This window comes from Anomaloglossus baeobatrachus, chromosome 12, assembly GCF_048569485.1.
Source record: "Anomaloglossus baeobatrachus isolate aAnoBae1 chromosome 12, aAnoBae1.hap1, whole genome shotgun sequence".
In the NCBI taxonomy this organism is placed as follows: domain Eukaryota; kingdom Metazoa; phylum Chordata; class Amphibia; order Anura; family Aromobatidae; genus Anomaloglossus; species Anomaloglossus baeobatrachus.
In genome coordinates, this window is record NC_134364.1 from 69,527,947 (window position 1) to 69,536,611 (window position 8,665).

Consider the following 8,665-nt stretch of genomic DNA (forward strand, 5'->3'; position numbering starts at 1 on the left):
TATCCTCGTGCACCGCGACTCAGGTGAAGTGCCGATTCCTTTTCCACTTTCTGACTTATGTATTAGACCTTAATGGAGTAAAACAGTCCATCTAAAAGTCAACCAACTTGACCTTCCATGCTGATTACTTTTATATATCAATATAAATCTCAATTGTTCACACGCCGATCATCATCATCCACGTGGTGGGGCAGAAATTAAAGATCCCGGAGATGATCATTTGTAGATGTAGCGCCCCTGAAGCCATCAGGGAGCTACAAGGTACTGCATCCCCACCAGGATGCGGGGCCTACCCCCAGGAACCCAGAAGACCAGTGCCGGTAAGAACAAAAACATTCCAGTTAATCCCTGTTTTTCCCCAAATTTCCCCGTAGACTGGTGCTAGACTAGGGTTGGACCTTATGGATTGCCACGTAGAGGTGGAGCCGATCCAGTCCACTAGATGACCAGGTGGGAGGGGCAGACAGTGAACAGTTAGTCTGCAGTAGTCGGTGACAGAGAGAGGAAGTGAATGGAAGCACTGACAGGAGTGTGGCGGTGATCTGAGGGCCCAGACGTGCAGTTGATGGTGGAGTACGTTGAAGTGCTCCCGGAACCATAGCACCAATGGGGTACAGAATCCTAGGTCAGGCAAATGCTCCAGGCAGACCTGATAAAATCTGCACAGTGAGGGGACCATCATGGACCTCACTGACCTTGAAGTTCGGGACTCAGTAGCAACGGGAGAAAGGGGGAACAGGACCAGAGACTCCGACCCCACAAGGTTCATGCTACCGTCATACAGACTACCGTTGAGAGACTACCAGGAAGGGACCCCCAGACGCTCGAAGCCACGGGGACCCACCAACCAAACACAGCTGCAGGGGATAGAAGCCATCAGGTCACTAAACCGGCACTGGGATTATGGAGACCAGAGGTTAAGACCAGCCTTCCTCGGGTTACCAGTTCACCAGAGACTGTTAGTAAAGGAACCAGTTACACTACAACCCCTTGTGTGGCCTACCTTCTTTCTGCACCCATCTACATCACCTATCCTCTGTGGCCCGGCCCTGCTTGCGGAGGGCCTAACATCCAGGCTGCCACCAACAGCAGTCCCAGTAGTGAAAACTGTACAGCGGCGGCTCCATCTAAAGTACAGACCAAAAGTTTGGACACACCTTCTCATTCAAAGAGTTTTCTTTATTTTCAGGACTCTGAAAATTGTAGATTCACATTTAAGACATCAAAACTATGAATTAAAACATGTGGAATGAAATACTTAAAAATGTGTGAAACAACTGAAAATATGTCTTATATTCTAGGTTCTTCAAAGTAGCCACCTTTTGCTTTGATTACTGCTTTGCACACTCTTGGCATTCTCTTGATGAGCTTCAAGAGGTAGTCACCGGAAATGGTTTTCCAACAGTCTTGAAGGAGTTACCAGAGATGTTTAGCACTTGTTGGCCCTTTTGCTTTCACTCTGTGGTCCAGCTCACCCCAAACCATCTCGATTGGGTTCAGGTCTGGTGACTGTGGAGACCAGGTCATCTGGCGTAGCACCCCATCACTGTCCTTCTTAGTCAAATAGCCCTTACACAGCCTGGAGGTGTGTTTGGGGTCATTGTCCTGTTGAAAAATAAATTATGGTCCAACTAAACGCAAAATGGATGGAATAGCACGCCGCTGCAAGATGCTGTGGTAGCCATGCTGGTTCAGTATGCCTTCAATTGTAAATAAATCCCCAACAGTGTCACCAGCAAAGTACCCCCACACTATCACACCTCCTCCTCCATGCTTCACGGTGGGAACCAGCCATGTAGAGTCCATCCGTTCACCTTTTCTACAAAGACACGGTGGTTGGATCCAAAGGTCTCAAATTTGGATTCATCAGACCAAAGCACAGATTTCCACTGGTCTAATGTCCACTCCTTGTGTTCTTTAGCCCAAACAAGTCTCTTCTGCTTGTTGCCTGTCCTTAGCAGTGGCTTCCTAGCAGCTATTTTACCATGAAGGCCAGCTGCACAAAGTCTCCTCTTAACAGTTGTTCTAGAGATGAGAAGGTGTGTCCAAACTTTTGGTCTGTACTGTACATAGCCGCAACCCGCAAGTGGCGTTACGTGATAAACTTTCATTTAATCTCCCCTGTAAATATACCACTTTTAAAAAGCGTCCCCAGGACACGGAACTGGGCATCGGCCACCAATTGACATCTCCCCAACAGTACACCGCCCGGGACCAAGTACCCCATAGCCCTGGGCAACACATAGACATAGTATGTCAACATCAAAAAATCCTTCATTCCCATTTGGTTGTAGATCTAACAGATACTTAAAAGAGGTGTCAAGGAATTAAAGCCCTCATACAAATTAGACTAATGATGGCCAAACCTACTGATATTGATGGGTCTGGCTAACTGATGGTCAATCGCGAATGTCCTATTTCAGACTGCCAATTGATATGTTCTCCTGGTGATAAGGCGCCGACACTCATAGACAACCTAGGAGCTCCGATGAACGAGCATTTCTGTGTATGGAAGAGTTGGCTGATGGCTGTTGGCTGAACGAATAGGCAAACCATTGTTTGAAAAGACATGCATCTAATTAGTGTGATCAGCTTTATACAGTGATGATCTATCCTTAGGATCTGTACACTGTTTACATCTGGTTGCTGTAATATCAGCCTTTTTAAGTTGGAGGAATTTGTCTTCCCACGCCAACTATAGCTTTCTGCTACATTGGTCTAGGCGCTGTTATTTTCTAGTCTGGTGCTTTTCTATGTGTTGTTGTCTGGTTTATTTCCTCCCTGCTTAGTTTTCCTCCTTATTTCTTGTTGTCTGCTTACTCTGTGTGAGCCTGCTTTATGATAGACAAACAGGGGAAACCAAAACTCTATCACTGTTGGTGTTTACACACTCCTGTCCCGGGGGTAGGGAGGGAGGGGCTACTAGATCAGGGCTGGTCAGGAGTAGGGGTAGGAAGGCGGCCCAGACATCATCACCTTCAGATATATCTCTGGGATCAGGGACAGTTTAGGAGTCCTGGTCCCCTGTTATCTCCTGCCACCCCATGACATTCCCTTATGGAAGACAACAGAATTTTTTATTCCTCTTGGAATCACGCTCAATGTTTTACTATGGAGATATGTTCCTCCAGCACCATTGCCTACATGGAAGAATACTAGATCAAGGCTGGTCAGGAGTAGGGGTAAGAAAGCGGCCCAGACATAATCACCTTCAGACGTATCTCGGGTATTAGGGACAGTTTAGGAGCACTGGTCCCCTGTTATTCCCTGCCACCCCATGACATTCCCTTATGGAAGAACAGAATTTTTTTGTTCCTCTCGGAATGATGCAGAATGTTTTACTTTGGAAGAATACCACCCTAATATTGCACCATAGAAAGGTACCATATGGCGCCACACTGATTGCCTACAGTTGAATAGTACATAGCGGTAGGGACTCTTTATGCCGCTATCCAGGCTTTGCTGTGTAAACAAAGGCTTAGGCAAGATTCTCTACACTATATCATAGCAGACTTGTAAGACCAGTGATATTTTCTTCCTGACCTAGAACCCCTTTTTGGCATTTTAAACCCTTAATATTCCGCCGAGACTTTATTTTGTTAATTAAGACAGATCCTGCCACAAGTCTCTGTAAGTTAGGATTTGAGATTACCGTACTAAGTAAGATTAAAGAATCTGATGAACACAGCAAGGTGGTGCGTGTCACTCTTTGAAGAGGTTACCTATGTATTAAAATAATTTCTCCAGCACTTAGATTAGTGTCAGGGGAATTAAATGTGGTGTTACCAACGCAACATTTGCAGATATTCAACAACTTTAACCTTTCCCTGATAGGAAATCTTGCTCAGTATTACAGCAGGGGCCGTCATGTTCTTATGCTGCTTTTTAGATGTTTAAACCATTGATAGTATCCGGGGTGACATGTCCTGCAGTACACTGTGTGCAGAATTATTAGGCAAGTTGTATTTTAGAGGATTTTTTTTATTATTGATGAACAACTATGTTCTCAATCAACCCAAAAGACTCAAAAATATCAAAGCTTAATATTTTTGGAAGTTGGAGTGTTTTTTTTTTATATTTGTCTATCTTAGGCTGCTTTCACATATCCGGTAGGTGCAGAGCCGGCCAGTCCGGCTGTAAAACCTATGCAACGGATGCGGCGAAAAAGCCGCATCCTTTGCATAAAGCCTGCTTTACACGGTACGACCGATTGTGCGATTTCACAATCGATCGTACCCGCCCCCGTCCTTTTTGCGTCACGGGCAAATCGCTGCCCGTGTCGCACAAAGTTAGTAAACCCCGTCACACATACTTACCTCTCGTGCGACCTCGCTGTGGGCGGCGAACGTCCACTTCCTGGAGTGGGAGGGACGTTCGGTGTCATAGCGACGTCACACGGGCGCCGGCCAATAGAAGCGGAGGGGCGGAGATGAGCGGGACGTAAACATCCCGCCCACCTCCTTCCTTCCACATAGAGCCGGCGGCGGCCGCGGGAGGCAGGTGAGCTGCTCATCGTTCCCGTGGTGTCACACGGAACGACGTGTGCTACCACGGAAACGATGGTCAACTAAAGTCAACGATATTATGGAACCTAACGAGCAGTACCCGACTCAAGATTTGTGAGCGATACTGCGTCGCTAGGAGGTGTCACACAGGCCGGCATCGCCAGCGATGCCGGATGTGCGTCACAAAAACCGTGACCCCGACGATCTATCGCACGATAGATTGCCTGGTGTAAAGCAGCCTTAAGTGTTTTAAATGCGGCCCGTCCGGTTTTTGCCGCTTGCGGCATGCTACTGAGCATGCGCAGTGGCAAAAACCGCATGCGGCGGCCGGATGCGGCCTTTGCCGCATCGCGCCGCATCCGGCGTCCATAGGCATGCATTGAAAAATGCGCCGCATCGGTCGGATGCGGCGCGATGCGGTTTTCTTTGCCACACAAAAAAAACGTGCCAGGCAACGTTCCATCCGGGCGCCGCATCGGCTAAATCTGCCGCATGCGGTAAAAACCGGACAGAACACAAGCCCATGCGGCACAATCCGGCACTAATTAAAGTCTATGCAGGAAAAACGCAACCGGCAGCAAAAAAAAAACGGTTGCGTTTTTCCTGCAAAGTGCCGGATTGTGCCGCACAGGAAAAACCGGAGGTGTGAAAGCAGCCTTAGGAGGATATCTGTTTGTGCAGGCAACTATTACTGTGCAGAATTATTGGGCAACTTAAAGGGAACCTGTCATCAGAAATTTCGCCCAAAAGCTAAAAGATTCCCCCTCTGCAGCTCCTGGGCTGCATTCTAGGAAGGTCCCTGTTATTATTGTGCTGCTTCCAGGGATGACGTCCCTTTGTCATGTGATAGTATTTCGAACACGCCCCTATCACATGACAAAGGGACGTCATCCCTGGAAGCAGCCCATACAGTCTAGCATCTACACTGAGCTCAGTGTGACCGCTGGAGAGGTTTGCGCGCTCAAGAGATTATGGCCGGGTACTTGCTGATAACAGTCACAGTCCCGTCCATAATCACTTGCCTGCGCACACGTCACCAGCGGTCACACTGCTCAGTCCTGTGAGACTGGCACTGGGCATGCGCGGGGATGGCTGGAGCAGTGGGCGGTGCATCAGATATGGAAAGGAGCGATGGGGGCGGCATACAGGACCAGGAGGCAGAATAACGGACAGCAGAGAGCCCACCCCCGTGACGGATTTACAGAAGCTGCATACAAAAAGGTAGAACTTTATAAAGGCTTTATTTTGGTCTCACATGGGGCACAATAATAACAGGGACCTTCCTAGAATGCAGCCCAGGAGCTGCAGAGGGGGAATCTTTTAGCTTTTGGGCGAAATTTCTGATGACAGGTTCCCTTTAATAAAAAGCAAATACAGTTAGGTCCAGAAATATTTGGACAGTGACACAATTGTCGCGAGTTGGGCTCTGCATGCCACAACATTGGATTTGAAATGAAACCTCTACAACAGAATTCAAGTGCAGATTGTAACGTTTAATTTGAAGGTTTGAACAAAAATATCTGATAGAAATTGTAGGAATTGTACACATTTCTTTACAAACACTCCACATTTTAGGAGGTCAAAAGTAATTGGACAAATAAACCAAACCCAAACAAAATATTTTTATTTTCAATATTTTGTTGCGAATCCTTTGGAGGCAATCACTGCCTTAAGTCTGGAACCCATGGACATCACCAAACGCTGGGTTTCCTCCTTCTTAATGCTTTGGCAGGTCTTTACAGCCGCAGCCTTCAGGTCTTGCTTGTTTGTGGGTCTTTCCGTCTTAAGTCTGGATTTGAGCAAGTGAAATGCATTCTCAATTGGGTTAAGATCTGGTGATTGACTTGGCCATTGCAGAATGTTCCACTTTTTTGCACTCATGAACTCCTGGGTAGCTTTGGCTGTATGCTTGGGGTCATTGTCCATCTGTACTATGAAGCGCCGTCCGATCAACTTTGCGGAATTTGGCTGAATCTGGGCTGAAAGTAAATCCCGGTACACTTCAGAATTCATCCGGCTACTCTTGTCTGCTGTTATGTCATCAATAAACACAAGTGACCCAGTGCCATTGAAAGCCATGCATGCCCATGCCATCACGTTGCCTCCACCATGTTTTACAGAGGATGTGGTGTGCCTTGGATCATGTGCCGTTCCCTTTCTTCTCCAAACTTTTTTTCTTCCCATCATTCTGGTACAGGTTGATCTTTGTCTCATCTGTCCATAGAATACTTTTCCAGAACTGAGCTGGCTTCATGAGGTGTTTTTCAGCAAATTTAACTCTGGCCTGTCTATTTTTGGAATTGATGAATGGTTTGCATCTAGATGTGAACCCTTTGTATTTACTTTCATGGAGTCTTCTCTTTACTGTTGACTTAGAGACAGATGCACCTACTTCACTGAGAGTGTTCTGGACTTCAGTTGATGTTGTGAACGGGTTCTTCTTCACCAAAGAAAGTATGCGGCGATCATCCACCACTGTTGTCATCCGTGGATGCCCAGGCCTTTTTGAGTTCCCAAGCTCACCAGTCAATTCCTTTTTTCTCAGACTATTGATTTTGCCACTCCAAGTATGTCTGCTATCTCTCTGATGGATTTTTTCTATTTTTTCAGCCTCAGGATGTTCTGCTTCACCTCAATTGAGAGTTCCTTAGACCGCATGTTGTCTGGTCACAGCAACAGCTTCCAAATGCAAAACCACACACCTGTAATCAACCCCAGACCTTTTAACTACTTCATTGATTACAGGTTAACGAGGGAGACGCCTTCAGAGTTAATTGCAGCCCTTAGAGTCCCTTGTCCAATTACTTTTGGTCCCTTGAAAAAGAGGAGGCTATGCATTACAGAGCTATGATTCCTAAACCCTTTCTCCGATTTGGATGTGAAAACTCTCATATTGCAGCTGGGAGTGTGCACTTTCAGCCCATATTATATATATAATTGTATTTCTGAACATGTTTTTGTAAACAGCTAAAATAACAAAACTTGTGTCACTGTCCAAATATTTCTAGCCCTGACTGTATATTCCCATCTCACTTGTTTATTTTCACCAGGTAATATAACTGCCCAAAATTTAGAAATAAACATTTCTGACATGCAAAAACAAAGCCCCAAAAAATTAGTGACCACTATAGCCACCTTTCTTTATGATGATACTCAGCAGCCTACCATCCATAGATTCTGTCAGTTGCTTGATCTATTTACGATCAACATTGCATGCAGCAGCCACCACAGCCTCCCAGACACTGTTCCGAGACATGTACTGTTTTTCCCTCCCTGTTGATCTCACATTTTATGAGGGACCACAGGTTCTCTATGGGGTTCAGATCAGGTGAACAAGGGGGCCATGTCATTATTTTTTCATCTTTTAGACTATGGGTCCCCAATTCCAGTCCTCAAGGGCCGCCAACAGTGCATGTTTTCAGGATTTCCTTAGTATTGCACATGTGATAATTATATCACCTGCACAGTTGATGATTCCAACACCCATGCAATGCTAAGGAAATCCTGAAAACATGCACTGTTGGCGGCCCTCGAGGACTGGAGTTGGGGAACCCTTATTTAGACCTTTACTGGCCAGCCACGCTGTGGAGTAGTTGGATGCATGTGATGGAGGATTGTCCTGCATGAAAATCATGTTTTTCTTGAACGATACCGACTTCTTCCTGTACCACTGCTTGAAGAAGTTGTCTTCCAGAAACTGGCAGTAGGTCTGGGAGTTGAGCTTCACTCCATCCTCAACCCGAAAAGGTCCCACAAGTTCATCTTTGATGACACCAGCCCATACCAGTACCCCCCCCCCCACCTCCACCTTTCTGGTGTCTGAGTCGGAGTGGAGCTCTCTGCCCTTTACTGATCCAGCCTCTGGCCCATCCATCTGGCCCATCAAGAGTCACTCTCATTTCATCAGTCCATGAATAGTTTGAAAAATCAGTCTTAAGATGTTTCTTGGCCCAGTCTTGACGTCTTATTTTATGTTTCTTGTTCAAAGGTGGTCGTTTTCAGCCTTCCTTACGTTGGCCATGTCTCTGAGTATGGCACACCTTGTGCTTTTTGATACTCCAGTAATGTTGCAGCTCTGAAATATGGCCAAACTGGTGGCAAATGGCATCTTGGCAGCGTCACGCTTGATTTTCCACAATTCATGGGCAATTATTTTGCGC